At 36.3% G+C, this 23,754-nt stretch overlaps 1 protein-coding gene across 8 annotated transcripts in view; it reads left to right on the top strand.

The window, feature by feature from the left end:
• Stacl (Stac-like) overlaps positions 1-23,754 on the top strand; it is a 242,013-nt gene that overhangs the window by 27,168 nt on the left and 191,091 nt on the right. The window lies entirely within an intron of this gene.

The following is a 23,754-nucleotide window of genomic DNA, read 5'->3' as shown; positions in this document are numbered from 1 at the left end:
CACCTGCGTCGAAATTTCATCCCAACGAAGACTGCTTTCAGCGACTACACCTTCATGTGTTAAAATCCATAAGAGTGAAACGTGTAGAAATATTTGGATCGTAAAATGGAATTTATCTTTTCTTTCGTTTGCTTGATACCGAATTTCCAGCATTGGCAGAATCCTGTGAACATCCTGTGAAACCGAAAGTGCGGTCTGAAAAAAGCAATTTAACCTTAAAGCAATTCGAATGATGCCTGTGTTTTATAATGTTATATTAACAACATATAACAATATTGCACACAGCAAGAGATAAATTTTAATATTACATGCACTTCAACCATGTAGAAAATCTTATGTAATTTTTATGGCCACAAAAATAAACAAATGCAGTAAAAGCAGCGTAATGTCAGTTCATGCACTATATTAATGATATTTTTGTCCTTTTTGGCAAGTAATATTACACCATATTTTCGACACTATTAAAGTGCATCCACTTTGATGTGATATCATAAAGTTTTTGCTGTGCATGAAGATAAAACAAGGGTTTTCTTTCTTTCATTGTTTGCATACAATCAATCAATCAATCAATCAAGGGAATCTTCAAATAGCTCAAGAAAATATCGTTTCCTGATCCGGTCGAGGAAGTCTTTCGGGTTGAAACTTTGCTCTACTTCCCTGGGCATATAGTATCATTGTGCTTACCATTTCTTGCATTGGTTGGAATAGAAAGCTTTAAATTAATAACTGTATTTTTTTCCTTGATTTGTTTTCCGTCGATCTTGTTTTCCGTGCTGAGCACAAAAACTACCGACGACAGGGAGGCAGCTCCCACACCTGGACCCTACCTATCGACCCATCAACTTATGAACCGGGGACCCACGGTTTTACTTCCCTTCCGAAGGAAGGCGTGAAATGGTATGCCTCAGAACATCCCGGCGGCGCTGACTAGGATTGAACCCAGGCCTTCTGGGGTGAAAGATAATCACGCTTACCACTACACCACCGGCATCGCTAATTAATAACGGTTGAAGTGCATCGACACAGTAACATTTTTGTAAATTTACATTTTCTTATACAAACGTCAGTTTGACCGTTTGTGTTTAAAACCTACTTCAGGTTGAGGTTCGCACTGACAAAAAGTTCGGTTCTGCGCTACACATTTCGAAAAAGTTGTGTAAATTGAGCTTTATATATCATACAACCTTACATTATAGATCATGTATATTTATGAGACATTTCATGAAATATTCCAAATGTTGTATGCAACCGTCCATACAAACATTTCTTAAAAGTTGCTAGTTTACGTGAAAAGGAAGTTTATATGCATGAATGTTTGAATGCATCGATGTTTACATTATCAGTAGAATTCAAAATTTGTGAATGAATTCGCTATAAGTAGGGAGCTAGCACAGGGCTCGCAAAAGAAGCATACAAATCTAAAGGAAGAAGAAGAAGGTGCTAAAGTTCGAGTCAGCACGGCAAAAGTTCTAGTTCCCATGTAATCATTCACAAAAGCATTTATATAGTCTCAAAAATCACAAATGAAGCAGAATGCCTCTAAAAAATTACAATCCTCTTGCATTTTTGACGTACAATTATTATGCATCATTTTGCTTCCTTATCACTTTAATTTTATTTGCGTCGATCCCGGTTCAACACAACATTGACAATCCTTACTACATTAACTTTTGAACCTTATTTGATATGCTACATATCTAAGTGTGTTTACATTGTTGTGCCTTAGCAGTTCAGTATTTTAAACAGGTTTTCTGTAGGTATTAAAACGATGAAATGCTCCATAAACGTTGGAAAAATGCTCCATAAACGTAGGGAAAATGCTCCGTTACTGCGTAGCTACTCAGACTTATTGTCAGGAGCGGAGATTTTAGAAGCTTTTTCTAGAATCTTCTTTAAGAGCTACTTTTAGAACCTTCTTAAGAAACTTATCCTAGATGCATGCCCATCGCTAATATTGTTGAAATTGTAAAGGGTAAACACACCAATAGTGGAGATACGTTAGTTTACATTGATGGTTTATTTATTTATTTCGTCAAGGAAAGTTGACTACATACTGTAACCATTGTTTTACTTACAAACTATGCATTATTTCTATTATGTTTTAGTGGGGTTTTAATTTCTTCTTTTGTCATAGTGAAGCTAATGACTTCATAGTGTAGATTATACTGTCGCATCATTCGATTGAAGGGGCCATTTTTCGCGTAATTTGTTCTGTGTGATTTTTCTGTGAATAATTTTCGTGTTCTTAGATGCCGACAGAATGTGTAGAAGTTAAATTGTGAAAGTTTTTCTGATGATTCTATGCGATGGGAAATAATGTCATTGATGAAGGAAAGCATTGCAAATTCGCGGCGTCCTTTGAGTGTTTGTAAGTTGATGAGCATGCAGCGTGCTTCATATGATGGAAGAGGAAATGTGATCCAATTCAATTTGCGAAGGGTACATAAAAGGAATTGTTTTTGGACGAATTCTATGCGTTCCTCGTGTATGGTAATATACGGACTCCATACTAGGTAATAGTATTCCAAAATAGGTCTTACGTATGTAATATATAATAATTTAATAGTGTATGGGTCTTGAAAATTATAGCCGAACCTCTTAATGAAGTGCAACATACTATTTGCTTTCGTTATGATTGTATGATAATGTTCTACAAAAGTAAGTTTGGAGTCTAGGATCACACCTAGAATTTTTGCAGTAAATGGCATATTTGAGAAAAAATACACCAGTTAGTTATCCTAGCAATGAATTTTGTGCGATTTATTTTCTTTCGCAACATATGGAAGTTGTAAGTAAATTAATTCAAAAAAATTGCCTTCCCTTTCGACGACTGTAGTTAGACGCTTCCGGAAACTGCAGTATGCACGTTTTAAAATGTTTTGATCCATAGATGTCATCACTGCCTTGATTTTAGCTTTTAGCGACTTAAGTGTGGTGTGAGGGGTTCTATTAGTATCCCGTTGGACGACGCCCTATACAAAATAATCAAACGGATTGATATCGGGACTGCTTGGGGGCCAAATTTCTTCCTCCCAAATTTACGAAATATTTTCCGTAAGCCATTTCTGTGCTTTATTAGCAGTATGAGCAGGTGCTCCGTCTTATCACTTTCCCAAGCTTTTTTTTAATATTATACACTGTTCTTTCAGACACATTTACCGACCGAATTATTTCTTTCATGCATACTCCGGCGCGCAACAAAGCGACAACGGCTGACAGATTGCTCTCTTGTTTCGACATCTTTACGTTTACTAAACATTGTTTGTTTAAATCTTACACCTACCAGTATAAGCTATCCTGTGCTGCCAAATATATCTAAATCATGATGCACAAGCATGAGAAATTACTATTTGAAATTTACTGCAAAAATTCGTCACGCACCCTGTACACCAAGTTTTGAATATGAAATATGTTAGTGCAATGTGGTCTAATAGTGGCTTATGGAGTCTCCATAAGCCACTATAGCTACATATTGCACTAACCTCCACTATTGGTGCGTTTACCATAATGCAAAACTGCTGACGTCAGGGAGGTTCTAAAATTAACTAATAGGGTAAAAGCACCAATAGTGGAGGTACGTTAGTGCAATGTGTTCCTACAGTGGCTTATGGAGTCTCCATAAGCCACTATAGGAACACATTGCACTATCGTAACTCCACTATTGGTGTGTTTACCATATTTTAAAACAAAATTCCTTATTTTTGTAAATGGAGACGCATATTTCTCAGCAAAATTGTAGCTAAGTAAATTTTAAACATTTTTTCATAACCAACCACGTTCAAAAATTTCACATCGGATGATGATTATGAAAAAATATCTAAAATAAATATCACGCAATGCTGAAAAAAAGACAGAAATATTGCAAATATGTTATACCTACAGTTTTACTGCGCAGTTCACACTAAGCTGGACAAATAATACGACCAATTTAAATTCTCTAAAGGTCATTTCAAAGGTATTGAATAAAACTTACTTCGTAGGTATTTTGTTTCAAATTTATTTCAAATTTGTTTATAAATTGTCTTCTGACTAAAATCAACAAGTGATAGGGTTGTACGAACTGTTGACGTAGGACAACGTTTATAGGGTAGTTGTACCATTTATGGCTACTTCCTATTATGGTGTGTTGCTATTTTGGTATATGAGACTCCCATATCCCATGCTTGAACTTTCTAGTGTCTTCAAGCTCTATGATACAATTAGATGTCGATAAAAACTAAGGAGCTGTTTTTTCCTTAATGCCATAATTCTCACTTTCTTCATCGTTATTTCACCTCTTTTCATTCTCATTGCCGTTTTGTAATTACTCAAGCCAATATATTTTCAATTCAAGTACCAATTTACGCTTACGGTTTTCCTATATGAAACCTTTAATACAAAGTTTTATCATACAAATTATGGTTCCCAAGCACAAACATATAGCCCAATAATAAAACAATAGCCGTTGTAGAGGTGCTGCCGACTCTTTCAGCAGATAAGATATAGTTTTGATGTCTTTGAGCTAACTTCAAAGCTATAATAATATATTTTTTAGCTTATGTAAACTTTTTTTTTTCGTTGATTTTTTTTCCGTCGATCTTGTTTTCCGTGCTGAGCACAAATGCTACCGACGCTAGGAAGGCAGCTCCCACACCTGGACCCTACCTATCGACCCATCAACTCATAAACCGGGGACCAACGGCTTTACTTCCCATCAGAGATGTTATGCCTCAGAACATCCCGGCGGCGCCGACTGGGATTGAACCCAGGCCTGCTGGGGTGAGAGGCAATCACACTTACCACTACACCACTGGCGCTGCTGTATATAAACATTATATAATATTACTTACAAATTCGGTAACTGGATATCGGAAAACAATTGATTCCAACCGGCACCCCTTCATTAGAATATCTTCACGATTGTACTCAGTATTCATTATTAGATTTAAGCGTCAACAGATATTAGGGATGATCATTTTTTTTAAATTGCTCAATTCTGAGAAGCGCAAATTTATGCAACAATGACAGTTAACCAAGGTATGTGTCACACAGGTTAAGTCAATAAAAAAACCCACATCGCTGATAAGCATTTCGCTACAAGATTAAATACTTTTTTTTAAACTTAAAACCACAGACAAACAGACGTAACTCTTTGAAAAACTTGTTCTTGAAAACATAGTATCTCAAAACATATAACCTCAGTAACGACATCTCTCTGGCTTCTCGCGGAAAACAAGCTTGCTCGCTCACTCGTAAACAATATTGCATAAAAGTTCTATAGAATATATAGAAACGTCAAAGTGATCCGATGCCAGCGCTGCGGCGAGTAGTTCGCGGAACTGATAATATTCAAATCAACCGTTAAATGCATCAACGAAGATACACAATGAAGAGTTACGTCTATTTTTCTGTGTTAAAACCAAGGATCAAATGCATATTTAAACATACAAGATGACCAACAGATGAACTAGCCTCCGGCTAAAAATCTCTAAAATAACAATAAAACACATAATGACATAGGCATACGCCATGTAAAACACGAATATCTATATGTTGGATTATGCAGTATTAAAAAGAATATTTTATAAAACATCCATGCGCTTGTAGGAATTTTGCTCACTGTACACGCTTGTAGGGCGGTCCACCTCATAAAGGTATTTTTTTTTCAATGTTCCATAAGAATGTCAAATATGGTAAAATTTTCCTGTCCCAGAAAGTCGTGTTGCACAGCGAAATCGTTCAGTTAGCGAACGTCTTGTGTATCAATAAACATTTCAATTGATGTATCATTTGTGATGCAATTAATTGGATGTGTGCGAACAATTTTCGACGTAAGCAAAGGCAGCCAAACCACATGAATTCTAATCTGCTTATAGCGAAGATTATTTCAAGCATTCCTGCGCCGTCTGCGGTACATGCTGTCTAGATGGTTATTTATGTGTCCGACAAAGCGACGAAATATGTATGTATATTGGTTACGTTCATTGACGCTACTAAGCATAAGCAATAAAATATGCAAAAGAATTTATTGATTGTTAGAAACGTGCCTGTAATGCAAACTACAGTTCAACTATTTCTATATAGCAAGATCGATTGCACTCACTTGACCATAACGTAGACATGTACTGTTGGTGGTCGAATAACCAAACTGGATTTTATGACCGATTTATTTAATGCCAAATACTTAGAATAACCATCACTTCGCAAACGTAATTTAAATTATGCACCTAGAAAATTTATGTAACGCACAGCTGATGCTAACGAACGATTCGCTCTCAAGTGGATGACATGTGGCACCTAGGCCGCGGTTCTCTTTACCACGTTCCCCGTGGCAAATGCAATCATCAACAAAATTACCTACATTTTTCATGACGTTAATGACATCCTAACTTGGCCTGCAACATAAGCAATCATGTAATTGCTTATGGGTACGATTCCTACGTTGGATAGGGCGACATTGCTTTAGTCTGAGACCGAAAATTACAACCGTTACAGAAACCTTCAATGGAACTGCCCGGCAACGAATGTTAGCGCAAAACAATGGAAAAACCAAACAATCGTCCATCCTGGAAGCCTTTCACGTTGACCCTTTATTCACATCACATAGGCCCTTAAATCATATCATAAGCATATACAGTATCGTAAAAATACCAGGGATTGGAATGTAATAGATGTTTACGCATTTACGCGGGTTTACATGATTACGAAGCGCGATGTGCATACCCCTATTGTGAATTTTCAAGTTATGTATTGATGCAATTTTCAACACACTACAATGGACCTATAAAACAATAGCTTTCTTGACGATACATCCTACATTTTCATTAATTTATTCATATCTCCTGCACACTGCATACCCATATTATATGAATAAAGGGCCAACGTGCAAGACTTCCACGATGGGTGGCTGCTTGGTTTTTCCGTTGTTTTGCGCCAAAAGTCGTTACGATCGTAGTCTTTAATTGAAAAACGTCAAAAAATACCATATCGTTGCTATAAGAACATCACTATCAATGGAATACCTACCCTATTTACTTTTGGCAGCATAGTGAAAAACCTAGGTTGCCAAAGATCTTTTGTTAGCCAATTTTTAGTAGACAATTTTTTTTTGTGCTATAGTGAAATGTAAAACATATAAAACGTGGTAAAACATCCTCTTTATGGTAAACAAAATCAGCTAACTAACTAACTTTGGGCATTGACGACAATCTCGATCGTGATTTCGATGATTTTACTGCAGTTTCAAATGGCTTCCGATCGAAACATTGTAACAATGTGCTGTTTGCGATTTTAAGACGTTATTAAACGTACATTTTTTGCTCAATAGTTTGTTTTGAATAGTGAGGTTCAAATTAACGAAAGAAACGTTCACCAAGTCGAATATCAACCAAAATTTTCATGAGAAACATTAAGAATTATATTTCCTGTCCGGAAACATCTTTTTAGTTACTGATTTCTTCCGTGTCCGCAATTCTAATAAATCTTCTATTCGCTTTTGGTTGGCCAACAATAGCAACTTGGCCTCCTATTCATCATTTATCCGCTCATTCTCCGTATAGTCCACAATTCTTCATTGGTAGGAGTAAATCAGGTGGCTGCTGTTTCTGAGCATCTCTTGCTTCCTCTACACTGTTCTTTTCAGCTTCCGGGGACGTCAAGTCCATTTCCACTAACTGCTACCACTGTCAAACCGATATGAAATTTAATCTTAACTTTTGCACGAACATCTATAACGGATCATTCAAATGCACAGCAATCCGATCTATCAAAACCATAGGATATTCTATCTAGATACAAATAATTCATCCAGCATAGATTAGACACAAACATATTCGCTAAAAAATTTCCGGAAACATGTGAACAGATGTCAGAGCGTGATTTGTGCAAAAATGTCATGGTACCTTTTAGCAGTTTTTTAATCATCTTAGATTAATACACCTCTCCTTAAAATATCAGAAAAGATTAATTAGAAACCATTCTAAATTAGCGTGGTTCGGTTTTTTGTTGTTTTCCAGAATTTGTATCAAAAGTATCAATGCGTTACGATCAAAATGGTCAAACAAGAATGCTACAAAAACAAATCAAAGTATTTCAATTAGTATGAAATACAGAAAAAATTACTTAGCTAAGCTTCCGGTTGACTGAATCCGAATTTCCGGGCCTTTCGTTTAACTCCTGGCTTCAGATTCTGCAAAGCCACCTCGTCCACTTTGTTTGCCTTAAACTGCTTCTCGCTTCCAGCAGTTTTTGGGTCTTCTTTCACGTTCTGCTTTACGATGGCCCAATATTTTTCGATTGCGTGGAGCTCTGGCGTGTTGGGAGGGCGCCACCTGCACGTTGTTGGCGGCATACCACTCCATGGCCTTTTTTTAGAGGCAGGGAGCCAAATCTGGCCAAAATAGCACGGAACAATCGTGTAACTTTAGGAAATGCTGCAGACGTTTTTCCAGACACTTTTTAACGTAAATTTCTTGGTTGGCGGTCCCGGTTGCAATAAAAATTTCGCTATTCAAGCCACAGGTACAGATAGCCTGCCAAACCAAATAATATTTGCGAACTTCGGCAGTTTCATATGCTTAAAAATGCCTGCCAACTTTCCCCCTAAAACTCCTGCCCAGGAAGCTGTATGAAGTCTGCCTATACGTTGGCTTTGTCGTCCATTACCACGCAATTGAACTTCGTCAGCTTCCGGGATCGAGTTTTGGCCGTCTTGTTTTGTTAACGTCGCAATTTGGAGTCACTGCCTTCTTATAAGTCGACAGTCTGGCTCGTTTTAAAGTTCTATGCACGGTTGTAGACCACACGCCCAGCTTATGGACGAAGAGGGTCGGGTTCAGCTTGAAACCACTGGCCACCCTTTTTGTCGTTGCTGAAGCTTACGACTTTCGATTTCCCTCCGATCCAGGCTTCTTGGCTGTCGACAAACGTTCCCCGAACATTTTTATTACGTTGGTGACTGTTGATCAGGCCACTTTTAACGATTTCGCTACAAGTAGTTCGGATTTTCGCGATGCGCGTGCAAAATTTGGATGCGTTCCTCCATTTTAAAAATGACGCCATTTTACTGAACTGAAGAGCAAATGTCAAAATCAAAATTTAGGTATCATCCTGCAGACACACACCTACAAAATGAGGAGTGTTCGGGTTTTTGAAATACTCGGTTCAAATAAATGCATAAAATTTAAGTCGACTAAATTTTGATCGTAAACCCTTTCTGTGGTTATGTTTTTGTTATTGGTTTTTAGTTTATTTATCTATTTTTTTCCTAATTTGTACCTTTTAAGTCTGTCTCTTTCGTATGCTGTCTACTGTGTTATTGCACTAACTGTTTATACCCTTAGCTAAGTAGGTAGATTATGAAATGTTTAAGTTTTATGACATTCTAGCAATGTGGCTGGGGGACCTCTTTTTAAGGCTTTCCACCTTTTACGGAGATGAACTAGCCTACGGCTAAAATCTCCTAAATAAAGATTTAAAAAAAAAAAACAAATCAATAAATGATTCAATTCCGATGTACATGAAAGTAAATTATTTCGCTTATTCAAACGGCTTATTGCAACGAGAAAATATTGGCGCAGAATCTTATTCAATTGATGCAACAGCTACGTTCTATGCAAGGTGAGTACATATAGGTGTTCTCATCTGTCAAATTCATGATTCAGCCATGTTGGATTTTTGTATATAGGAGCGACCGAGATTGATTATAATTTGCTCTAAAGCTGCACTTTTGACCCACGCGATCTCCTTGCCCATACAGTGACAAAGCTGCATCACAATCTATCTAAAAATGGTCATTACGATTGAACGCTTGCATTATTTTTTGATATCAGTATATTCCAGATATAGGTATTACATATATAACCTACACACTTAGAAATACCTAATCTTACACGTGACGGAATTCATCTTTGACATAAAGGATGAGACGTAAACAAACATGTCATGTAAAATTAAGTGTTCCGAGACTGAAAAGTTTGACAGTACGTTTGATTGAGCTGAAGTTCGCGTCTATTATGACTCAATTTTATGTCAAAATTGACGCTCGTATATATCAGCCTCAGAGCACCTAAATTTACATCAATTTTTCTAACTGTGTACAACTTAGCATACTTTCAATCAAATATCTCTCCTTTTACCTTTAATTACCAGTCATCTTTGTCACATTTGTCACGAAAATGAACCAAAGCTGGCACGCACGTTTTAGTTCCAGCACTTTTGGAGTCCTGGCGATATGGAACGGATGATTATTTTTTACCTTTATAATTATGCGAAAAATATTTTTTTCATTCTATCGAAGAGATTTCAGTTTCTTAAGAGGCAACTAACCATCACTCGATTTGCTTTTTCTTCTTCTTCTTGTATTCCTAAATCATCACTTTCTAAAAGTATTGGTAAAATTCGTTGGTAGTGTGCGTCGGCGTGCCAAAACAGTCAATGAACCATAAATATCAACTGGTATGGTGAGCAAAATCTACCATCTCTTTTATTCTTTTAATTTTCAATACAACAGCAAATGTGACGTCACACATGCAAGCGTATAAGAATGTCGTAGACAAAACATTCACACTGCCAGACAACGCTGTACGGCATTTTGTTTACACCCCTGAGCGGGAAAGCCAAGAAGAGGCTACATGCAATGCTGCCATCTTCCCTTTTTGTGTTTAATTCAATTTTTTTCAACCTTTGCAATTGGAACGTTTATGTTCCAAAAAAAGTCCTTTTAGTTTTATTTATTCAGTGTTTGATATTCATTCACCATTAAAATCATCCACTCATCTATGTTATTGGTTGAAACTTAGTATTTGCATGTTTTAATAAACTTATGTTGACTTCTAGACGTAATACATCTGGCAACGCTTGTTCAATGATTCTTTTACGTTCCCTAGCAAAGAAGTGGAGTCGGAGTGATTTTCTTGGTGTTTTATTTTGTTCACCAAGAGATTTGACCTCCAGTTTTTATTCATTTTGTGTATTCGATTACGTGAAATTGTTGAATGCTACGAAGAACACAAGTAAGTTAATGCAGTGATGGTATTTTACCCAGAAAATATACGATGTAAAATCATGAAATACTTGCTTTAAATTTTCGAATAGCTTGTGTGTGAATGTATGTGTATACTAATGATGATGATTGAAGAATATTTCAAAAACAAGAAGAATCCTATTTGATTGACTGTGTTTTGAGCCTTAAAGATAACACAAGAATTTATACAGATTTATACAATGATTCATTTTCAAGTGCATGGATGCCTGAAATCTTAAACGAATTAAATTTCAAATCCTACTATCAATACATGCTGATATGTGTACACACTTTAAAATTAAAATACTTGAATATATTCCCACTTTATCCATTGAGAATTGCATAAAGAGGAGTAAAACCGTTGGTCCTCGGTCTATGAGTTGATCGGTTGACAGGTAGGGTCTAGGTGTTGGAGCTCAATCAAGGAAAAAAAAGGTTGTACACATGCAAATGCTAATTTGAACGTTTGTGTGTATTTGTCCTATGCTGAGTAATTTACATTTTAAAATGGCTTTTTTTATTTGGCTAAATTTTGCATTTTAACAATATGAAAACTTCAGATACACCCTTATTCAATTTTGAAAATTATTCTCTAAAATGAGTACGTTAAGAGATAGAATAAATTAATTTTTTCATAACTCGAAAATGAAAATAACTCGGCTACAACTTTGCATAAGCACATATGTATTTATAACAATTAATTTTAAGACTACCCAACTGCTTACAACCAACACAATAAGGCATATTTTAACCTTAAAAACTTCACCGGAGTCTTCGATCATATAAATATGAAAGTAAAAGTACTACTTTCTTGCTAAAATTCCCTCACGGACCATTGTGCCATGCATGAATTGAAGTAATACTCTATGCCTTAATTCCCAACCCGAATACTCTACCGGGCCGGGAATCGAACCCGCTGGCTCTGGCTTGTAAATACAGGACCTTTACCAACTAGGCTATCTGAGGCCCCTTGTATTACCGTCCAACTCCGGTATTCTTGCTGTTTTTAACACTTTTTAATTTAAACCCCGCTAATCTGCACGCCCTGCACATTAAAAATTGCTCAAATGCAATTGAGTAGAGCGGAATGAAATGTGGAAAATCGAAATGGAACATTGTCAAACAGAACGCAGATTCAAAATAAAACCGCAAATAAGGCTACCAGGTACCCACTTTCTGATGCTTAAAGGGTTAATTTATAGTGCACCCCGTTAACACGAATAATGTGTCGTTCAGATTAGCGGGGGTCTGCGGTAGAATGTTCTGGATTATTCCGGACAGCTTGTCAAAGCTGATGTTTTTTCCTGATATGAAAAGCAGCATGAGATTTTCAATTCATAAATGATATTTCTATCTTTCAAACATCAGCAGTTCTGTCGACCAATGTAGTTACTCTTGTTGATTAAAACATGTCGAAGTTTGACGAAGTTACATTTAAATCCAATTTCACCATACCCTTGAAAGTACAAACATGAGCAATTTCAAAGGAATAGGTTCAAGTTAATCATCCTTTACGTACGAGAAGGCACGGTTAAAAGGGCTCAAAATTGGATTATTTTTAATAAATATCACTATCCTTTTCGAACCATAAAAATCAATGCAAACTTTATTTTTATTAACGGCTACTTTCACCCCATATAGGAAAGCAAAAACACTGAAATCTTGTATATAAAATTAAATATTCCTCAGTCATGTTGATAGGATAGGTTTGATGGTTAATTGTCAATTTCAATGTATCTTGCTGGGTTTCAACGCCATTACTCGTTATTTCTCCGCATCCTGAGCAACACGATAACTGCTTTTGCTAGTTTTCCTTCATGCTTGTGGCAACTGTGGCATCCGATTCCACTTCGATATAGTGAGTTGATGAATGGAAAATTGCGATGTAGAGATTTTTTCAATTCGATTGGAAGTTTCATTATCTATTGTTAGCACCACAGTGCACTAGATAATGAATCACAGCAAATCCTTTGGAGCTAATTTAATTATACTTTTTCGAAACTACAATCCTGCAACTAGCATTGTAAATCTCACTGCTATTTTCATCGCGCCGGGAAGCCTGTTGATGATTGGATAGAAACAAAACTTTATGAGCTTTCGACTTCGTTCGAAGAGAACATCAAAATTGCATTTTGTGCCGGGAGCTATTTTCACTTGACTATATGCAGAATATTCAATTTACGCCAACTAACAAGGGACGTGGAAAGCCTGATTGTTTGTGTTATGGACATTTTCCTTCATAACGTTTTTCCTAGATAGAAAGAGGATGTTATTTACACATGTTGATGAGGATATACCGTTGATATCTCGTTAGCGTTGGCACACTGTTACAGAATAACCTATCCTGTCTAAGCTAGAGTTTTGGATTTTTTTTTAGCTGATTATCATTTTCAGCTTTACGTGTAAGTGATTTCCTGTACACGGGATTAATTTTTCCCTGCCTTCTCGAGTCTTTCTTTTATAATATATCGACACATGTTCGAAACAAGAGCTTCAAACCACTCTATTTGATTTGATATCAAAATACGGTGATGAAATCTCGTCAACGCTAATATAATTTTTTTCGTCATAATTTTGGTCACTTATCAATAACGCCTCGAATGAACTCTAGATGATGACAAAACATTTAGGAAGAACAGTGGAAGTGTACCTGTTCATTAGGGTGCTTTATTTAAAAAAGAGGTGAATTTCTGATAGACTATCCTCCACTTCGATTCATAACCCTAATATATGAACCTGTGCAAATTGGTAATGATTGATGAAGGTTTAGAGGTCGCATGAATGATATGAAATTTGTGTGGGAATTACTATTAGGAATTTAAAAACTCTTCAATTTCACTCTAACTTTGCTTCTACTTGTCAAATTTTTTATAACTTTAATATGTTCTTACATCTTTTTGTATCTATTTCATGTTAATGAATTATTGGTTCCTTAAAGCTAACACGATTGAGCTTTCTATCAATCGCGTTAGCTTTACGGAGCCGGTAATTCACAAACGAACGAGGGTAAATTCTTCCAACCAAGTGACTCTGCAGGTAAAACTCAGAACTGACAGCAGTAGAATGAAAGAAGCATAAACTGAAAGGCAGCCGAACAATTTTCTCTACCGAGGAAGAACCAGATTGAATGCGTAGAATCCGAATGCTAACGTTTTAAATAGCCGAGTCAGATAGTTTTTGGCTCACTGATTTAAATCAGTTGAATTGGCCACAGCAGTTTTACGGTATTTGTGTGACGCTTAAGTGTATGTGTTACAGTTTAACAGTTTTGTCCATATTAATAGCAATTTTAATGTGTCAATGTATGTTTAAAGCTAAAAAATAAAATGTAATTCTTTCTGCAAAATTCTCATTCAGCTCACTCAGCAAAATGCAATCGTAAAAGGCTTAGCATGGAAAAAATAATAAGTTAGGAATCATCCACACTACTAGCGGCGCCTGTGGTGTAGTGGTAATCGTGATTACCTCTCAGCCCAAAAGGCCTGGGTTCAATCCCAGTCGGCGCCGCCGGGATGTTCTGAGGCATAACATCTCTGATCACGCCTTCCTTCGGGGAAGTGAAGCCGTTGGTCTCCGGTTTATGAGTTGATGGGTCGATAGGTAGGGTCCAGGTGTGGGAGCTGCCTTCCTGGAGTCGGTAGCATTGGTGCTCAGCACGGAAAACAAGATCGACGGAAAACAAATCAAGGAAAAAAAAAACCATTGATATGTACAAGTCAGTCTAATGTCGTTTTCGTTTTTGCGTGCACCTTGACCGCTGTATACTGAAATAATTAAGGAAGTATATGTTGTTGCATCTTTGTTATAAAAAAACTATGATGAGCTGTCAAAAACTCGCGTTTATTGTCGCTTACCCTACACCGGTGCTAGACTGCAAAAACGAAAACGGCAGAAGCTAAGCTAAGCTAGAAAATTTAACACTGCTTCTTGATTCCAAATTCGTCTTCGAGTTTCACTTCTGCCCAAACGCATTGAAACGCCATTGGCTTTTCTTGGTTATACAGATAAAGTCAGGAATAAATGATTCTCGTGAAGTGCTTCTTTTGTTTTTGAAAACAATGGGTGTAAATATTCATACTCTGATCCTATGTATCGTAACAAGCGTATTATTGATTTGTACACGGTGAAATCATTGATATTATTGATGTTTTTTACTCGATAGAACGGAAATAGGCGATGACGATGAAGTAGCACTCTGCTCTACTACAGTCAACTCTCTATATATCTCCATATGTGACCACTTTTTTCTATAGGACGATGGTTTTCTCGGTCCTTTCTGACGGTCTAATAGGCTAATCTTGCTCTAAATCTCGATCGTCCCTTGAATATCGAGATATGGAGAGTTGACTGTTAGTAATTTTTGGTGTTTCAATTTAGGGATGAGCTAGAAACTCAGAGTGGTACAAAAATACTGGATCTGCTCTCAAATACGGGAGCGCGTTTCTATGGAATTAGCCTTGATGATGATGATGATGATGATGGTCCCACCTCTTACCCCTACAAAGGTTTGAGCTGGACGATTTATCTTTAAGATAATTATATATGACATTTTAACCAGGTTGGCAAACAAAATCGAACTGGTTTCAGTTACAGATATAAATTCCCTCTAGAGTTTACAATTGCTTCACAGCGATATAAATGTGGAAAAGCTCAGGCGTCCACCTCTTAGTTCGCCTTTTTGTCCACCTAAAATATTCATAAATATTACAAGCAATCAAGAGTTAATGAACAACCAACAAAGCATCCTATTACACTAGCAACCCCGCAATCTGATGCTATCATAATTTTCAGCAATGTCAGGAATGCTCACGAACCCCTAACATTTGCCAGAAAACTTACTACTAACTCAAGGTATCTTCCAAATAAGCTTCAAAATTGCATTTTTTTTTTATCAAATTTTAAATTCAGTCCTCTATATCCGTAGTACGCGCGCGAGGCTCAAACCTTTGTAGACTACTTTTTTTTAATTAATCTACTATTAAATCAAATATTAAAAATCCATCATCACCCTCGTGGCGAACAGAAATAGTTTTTGCAGTGCTACAATAATTATTAAAAAGTCGTTATGACAGCTATCCATATAAAGTAATCCGTTAGAGATAACTTCGTCAAGATACATAATTTGTCAATTCATAAAAAAAAATCACTGGATAACTGTTCAAAAGACAGTTTTAACGTGTGAAATGCAGTGTCTTTTAAATTCTGTAAGTGTTGCTAAACGTTTGATATGTCTAGGCATCGAATTGAAAACATTTATTCCACAAGTCAAGAAATGTGGTGTTCTCATTTCAACCGCGTTTCTAGTTTTATATCTATGAAAGTCACTACCTCTTTCAATTCGATCACACAAATATCGAGGCAGCAAACCGTTAACTACTTTAAAAATGAACACCATAGTCAAATATACAATTCTTTGCTTCACCGACAACCATTGTAAGGCGTCAAACATCAAAGTTGAGGAAGTGAATCTATTACATCTCAAAATCAAACGCATTATTTTATTCTGCAAGTGCTGTAATCTCGATATCTGTGTTGCATTGGCCAGAAATAAAATGGAAGGGCAAAAGTCAAGATGAGGAGAGATGATTGATTTGTATAGCTGAATTTTACTGGCAATAGTTAGTCGTTTTTCAGTCGACATAGAATTCCATACTTCTTGGCAATTTTCTTGATGACATTGTCAATGTGAGAGTTGAACTTTTGTGTGTCATCAATAATCACGCCAAGATATTTAATCTCCCGAACGCGATCAATAGTCTCATCATCAATTACAACAGAGACGTTCTCATTTACTCGATTCCGCGAAATTACCATAAATTTAGTTTTACTTATATTCAATTTTAACTGCTTATACTTCAACCATCTACTTAGAGAACGCAAATCTTCATTCAAGTGTAAAACGGCATCATCTAAATCCTTAGCTGCAATGAATAACACAGTATCATCTGCAAAAAGATTAATGCCGCAAAATCGTAAAACACGTCGCAAGTCATTAATATACATAATAAATAACAGGGGCCCTAATACACTTCGCTGGGGCACTTCAAGGTTATTCCCCACGGGACTGGAAACAGAATCATTAAAAACAGCCCGTTGATTTCTGTCAGACAAATAGCTTTCAAACCATTTATATGCAGTACTCGTAATTACAAAGCGCTTGATTGATCTTAACAATAAGGGCCTAGAAATTGTTTCAAAAGCGCGTTTAAGATCCAAAAAAACAGCAACAAGTTATTTTTCCACTTCGCCAATACTAAATTCAACGTGGTTTCACAAGAATGACCTTCCCGATATCCCGATTGTTCTGGTATCAACAAACTATTACTATTTAAATACTCCAACAGCTGGCCTTTAACAACAAGTTCTAAAATTTTCTCTAATGTGTGCAACATGTTGATGGGACGAAACTCTTCGGCTTTAATCGTTCCAGCAACTTTTTGAATAGGGACCACTAAGGATTCCTTCCAAATTTGTGGCACATGTCCAGTTTGTAATGATTCATTAATAAGGTCCAGCAAGATGTGGTCAATGACAATAAAGCATTCTTGAATAACTCTAGCAGTAACATTATCTACTCCAGCCGATTTTCCTAATGAAAAACAAATAACTCTAAGTTCATCTAATGTGATTGGGTGAAAAACTTCAAATCTACAACTACTATTAACTGGCTGTTTTATTTCGTCAGGTTCATCGACCAATTCAATAGATTGATTAATCAATGAAACGCTATCTACGAAATAATCAATAAACTTAGCTGCAATTACTTGTTCTGACTGTTCTAATGTGCCATTTATGTGCCAAAGTTATGGACCGCGGTTTGCAATTACTAGGTTTTAATAAAGATTTCAAAATTTTCCATAACTCTTTGCTGTTGTTTTGATGCTGATCAATCTTCCTATGAACATATTCACAACGAGTTTTCTTTATCGATTGTGAATACTTATTACGCGCGATTGTGTACCTAGTCCAATGATTGTCATTAGACTCAATGATTAGATCTACAAAACTTTTTGTACCATTTGTCCCTTTTCCGTTTAAAACGCAAAAGATCCAAATTGTACCAGCTGTTCGAGTTTTTCAAAGAAACAAACTTTTGCTCAACTAGTTGATTGGTACACGTTTTCAAAGCGTGTTTAAGAACAGCTGTAGATTCATCTAAGTTACCGGCCGCGAATGGAAAATCCAGGCTTCTCTCAACAAGATTTGAAACAGCTTGCTTCGCATAATTCCACCAACACTTCAATTTTACAAAATTATCGTTATCGTTAACATGGTCTAAGACATTAATCACTAAGGTCTCATGGTCGGTTATTTTCAAATCAGTATCCGTAACTGAACAAATGGAATCAAAATTGGAATAAACGTGAATATACCTATCGGTGACAGTAATTGGACTACACGGGTGTTACTCGCGTATAGCACCACTACACCACGTTCAAATATTTTATTCATGCCATTTTGAAGGAAAATTTTCATATTTTGAAGCTTTAACACAAATTAGTGAAAATGTCCAAAGTCAATAGAAATTTCTATGTATGGAAGGAGCATTTTCAGAGATGTATTAAATTGTTTTTCCATTTCCAAGATATCTTCCAAAATTCATAGAGTTGACTATGTACATAATTTTGGAATAATTACAGATCACCAGTTAATATTTAAATATCAGTCTCTTACATCTTCGACATGGACCATTGAATTTGTTACCAGTTCCGCAAATCATTTAACTGACACAGAAGTTGGTCCTTATATAAAATTTTCATCTGTCATTTGAAATCCACTGGCAGGATCGAATCTCGTTGATCATCCCTTTATTTGTTTCACGCTTCGTCGGATTTGTTTGGCTAGATTTGTTCTGATAAGCTGCCTATGAAAATCCACTTATGTATCGTGAATGCCAGCTCGAATTTTAACCAACTTATTTAAGGGCTGTTCATAATCCGCGTCGACACTTTAGGAAGGATGGGGGACGGTCTCAACAAATTTCAAAAATGCATGGACGAGTGTCTGCTCGGATGTTTACGAGTTATTGCTAATATTGACTTCTGATGACATGGACGTTGAAGATCAACGATCCAGTTGGGAGACCCCCATGTTTTGCTGGCACATAAAATAACAGATTTCAAGTTGGACATCAATGTATGGATTTACTACGTTGGCTTATCTGTTCTAATCTTCATGTATATTTTCAAGATCAAATCATTTCAAATGTTTTTCCAAGCGCTCAGCGAAAGATGCTATCTTTCGTTGGTCTGCATTTACGGAGAGAATTTTCCTTTTTTTTTGGAATAAGATGAAAAATAACTCGTATCAGTTTCTAGATTAAGTTTTAACGTTTTTGTCTTGAAGATATACGATGAAATCGTCAAATATCATTCACCTATTCTAGCTTATTAGTATTCACTGACCCAGTTTCCACACCTCTATTGCTTTAGTATAAAGAAGGAAAACAGTACGAGTACAACAGTTACTACATAGTGCGTACTGTTTCCCATGTCAAACGTAACTAAACAATTTACTAAAATCGTTAAGCGTCACCGCAGATTGCTAACTTTTAGGATGTTTCCGGTACAATTGCTGCCACTCGTACTATCGGTTCAACTAACAAAATAGCTAAAAAAAAAAGAACACGGCCAAACCACCAAGTACTCGAAAATCAACACCACACTGTTTTAAGCGCCTCCTTTGGGATTATACTTGACGTTATTTTTCCATCAACTGTTATTATAAGCGAAATGAGCACGTTTGCACAGTGCTCACAGGGGACGTTGAAAAACATCGAAAATAAAGGGAAAATAGAGGAAAAAAAAAACAAGTAATATACTTTACCAATTCATACACTATGTATAGCTGGTCTGTTGGTTGGTTTCTTGGTAGGGTTCCTCATGAATCAGCTCTGTTCAAGCACGTTGGTCTCACAGTTCTAAAGTTTTCCCTCACCAAAAACGACACCAGTTGGCCGTTTGAAAAAGAAAAGTGATCCCTGTAACGTTGAAAGAATAGAAACTAGACTGTTTTGTTATTTGAAGCACACTTGAGTTCGTTGAATTCTATTACATGCTTCAAAAGCTTGCCAAAGGTGATGGCCAATTTCAGCAAGAGAAAATACAGCTGACATGTTAAAATTGCGGTTTCTTCTCTCGGTTACGAGGTAACACGCTAGAGAAGCCGTCGTTGTGCTGTTTGCGATAAATTTCATAGCCATGTTGTATCATCCGCTTTTTTCCATTTTCGTGCTTAAAATCGCTTTAAGACTAACATATTTTCCACCAAGGAAAAGTCATGTGAAATGGATAACGGTCACAACATCAGTGAATCGTGTCGCCAAAGCACGCAATGCTGGGGCTTAATGAATCCGTAGTATTTTTCACTTTTCATCCAATATGTTTCCCCAACTTGGAAAGACACGCAAAGCAACAGTTTGGGTAGCTACAAACGTCAGTTTGCTGCGGAGACGTGTGTGGAAGTTTATATTTCACAAAGTTTGATATGTTATCCTTTAACTTCAATCTGGGTTTGCTCGTTTTTGTTTACAGAAACGTTACTATAGTAACCAACGTAATGCGTGCTACTTAGGATACAACGTTTCTATTTATTCAATTTTTTCAGGTTATTACGTACCAACTGGAACTTTACACCAGCATAGTGTTCTTTCAAATGTTTCGCAGTTGTAAATTGAGAGAGTTATAAGCATATGCACCATTTATGCATTTTTTTATTTTGTGGCAAGCACAATGGTTGAAAAAAAAAATTCTCAAATGTTTTGAGCTGCTCGAACTCATCGTATCCATCATTATTCGTGATTCATTATTTTAATTCTCTCTAATTTAGTTGGTGAAATTAGCTTGCTATATCAATATCAAATCGATCGTTCGTATAAAATTTAAAATTAATTAATTTTGCCCTGTAGCAGTTGCAATTAGAGGATTTCAAAACAAGGATTTTAATATCAGTTAGTGAGATGAAACTTTGCAACCGATCGATAACAGCCGGTCAAACATTAGACGCGAGTCCTAGTTACAACGCACCAACGTTAACGGTGATCTCTTTCACATGAGACGACAATACAACGATCCCACATATACATATTTTTGTGAACAAAAAATAATTATTATGATAACCAGATTCTAGTAGTAATAAACACTCCTTTGAGATGCCACCAAGTCGTTAAAGAATAATACGAAACACAATGAAGATTACAGTTTTAATCCATTTATGTTTGCCCCAGAAAGGCAATTTTGTTCATAACCTGGTGTAAGTGGAACTAATTAGAGATTTCAATTGTGTTTAACAATAAACCGCAATCCGGAGGAAAATAGGTCACCAGGGTGGAATTGGTCATAATGGATGGTGTTTTTAATTGACACGTAGACAATTTTCTGGGATAAATATCAAAAGAAATGTGAGAACATTTCGTCATAATGCTTGTTTTGACGAGTTTCTCATAACAAAAATGTAGACTTTACAGAATAAATTTCTATTTTATATAAGTGATGTTCAAAAGCATTCAAACAAACGGACATACGGACACGATTTTTGTCATTAACTTGAAAGTTATATTTCATTTTAAACTATGTGTGGTTTTCATGAAATTTACAGTTATTTTTTAAGAAATTAATCTCATTAAGGCACAACTAGGCATTTCAAAAAATCTGTTTTGTAGTTTCTGCTTAAAACGTGAAAGTAACCTAGTCCAAAGGGTACACTAATCCAGTCCGTATGGTTTTACTGGGTTTTTGATTTGCGGAACTGTTCGACAACAGTTTAAAAATCTATGGAAAAATCAAAAATTGAAAACAAAAAATTATTCCAAACTTGTACATACAAAGTTCTGTTAACCCCATTTAATGATAGAAAATAAAATTCATCGATTTCATTGATTCCTTACGAATAACGGTCATTTGAATTTTAGCCGACTTTTCAGCTATTCAAAAACCTAGTTAAAAATACTGCCTCTTGTAAAATAATCTAAGAGTGTAGTTCACTCCGCACACCAATCTTGGGTCATCTTTTTTGTCAGTGTGCCGTAGGTGTGCCAATTGTGCCAGTCATAGAACAAGCTGCGATTGTTTGTAAAATACCCATCCCGGCAATCCGGTATTTCTGACACCTTAAATGTTTTGGTTTCAAATTGCAAGGATAAATCGGATTGAGGATGACGCGGGAAGTGGCGGGTATGTGAAATTTTTGTGTTTTGTGTTCATAGGGTAATAAAAAAAATCTTGATTTCCTAGGCAGCATCGAGAGAAGCCATTGTTTACAAAAGCTGCTAGGCCCTTATTTTAGCTCTATCTAGACTTATAAAACTGTGATCTTACCCATTTTTTGTGTGTGATTATATGAGCTGTATATCAGTTCAGATCTGTGAAGGATCGTAAAAATAAGTCCACTTCCGAAGGGAATTTGTAAGATGTGCAATAAAATACGCGTTAATTTGGGTTGCCATAATAATTATTAAGATGTAAACAAACGGTTTGGATGATATTTCCTCTCATAATCACCTAGTGCACACTACATTGATGGTACATCAAAAAGTCGATTGAAATTGGTCAACTTAAATAACACCGAGAAATATGTCGAATAGTAATTTGACTGATAAATAATATTAAATTTGAGATGTCTCCTATATTCGGACAGTATATAGTACAATAGTGTAGTGATTGCTCGATTTTGTTTACATTTGTTACTTTCGAGGAATGAACATATGCTCTTGAATTGTATATTAACAGAGAATAAGAAAAAAGAGAGCTATCAACAATATGGACAAAGCGCTTGCAACGAAAACTCAACGACCGCGAAGGCGATAGGAACGGTGGAAGGAAAAAGATAAAATTGTTTGCAAGCTTTGATGCAACAAACGCGGTTGACGACATAGCTTGATCAAAACTGTGAAATAACACAAATAAAAATCCCACTCCTGCGCAGTATGCAAAACATTCAGGTTCAATGAGTCATTTTCATATGAACTGCCATCCACCTCATCATTCACTGCCTAGTGAGATTCTGAATGATTGGGAAGTAAACGAGTCACTGACAGCCGAGCTCAGTCAGCACGTTTATTCTTCCGTGATAGTAACCAATCCTTGTTTTGAATGACTTAGCGTACATTTTCTATGAAAAAAAAACATGCTGTGTGAGCGAAGGCAAGCGATGTGAGTTGCCTGTTCGTGAGTGATAGAATGTTTTTGTTGGCTCTTGCATTTCCTCGTCCTTTACCGTTTGGTACGTACTAGAAATACTCAGTACATACTAGAAATACGGAGAGATGGGCGGAGAAAACAAAATACAATTCGGCGGCAGGAATTTGTACCTAAATTATCTTGCAACCCATGCAACCCGAGTTCGGTGGGATTTTTTTGAGGCATAAAAATCTTTGGTCACATCTTCCACAGGGAAGTAAAGCCGTTGGTCCCGGCCCATGTGTGTTGAATGGGAGCGATATCCTACGCAGGTGTGAAAGCTGCCTTTCTGCACATTCGATTGCCGTCAATGGATGGCAATCGATGTCAATCATATCAATCTATATTGTAACTGGGGGCGACCCCGGCGTAGTGGGTAACATCCATACCTCTCACGCCAAAGTCACGAGTTCAAATCTCATCTCTGGACAAGTCACGAACGACCCAAGAGTGTTAAAGTGACTATAATAATAATAATAATAATAATAATAATAATAATAATAATAATAATAATAATAATAAAAAAAATCTATATTGTAGACGGTGTTTTTCACGAAAAAAAAACGCAAGAGCATT

Source organism: Ochlerotatus camptorhynchus, unplaced genomic scaffold, assembly GCF_037179485.1.
Source record: "Ochlerotatus camptorhynchus isolate MF236.1 unplaced genomic scaffold, CSIRO-AGI_Acam_v1.1 ptg000240l, whole genome shotgun sequence".
Classification (NCBI taxonomy): Eukaryota; Metazoa; Arthropoda; class Insecta; order Diptera; family Culicidae; genus Ochlerotatus; species Ochlerotatus camptorhynchus.
The sequence above is the reverse complement of the archived record's forward strand: the minus strand, read 5'-3'. Positions and strand labels throughout refer to the sequence as shown.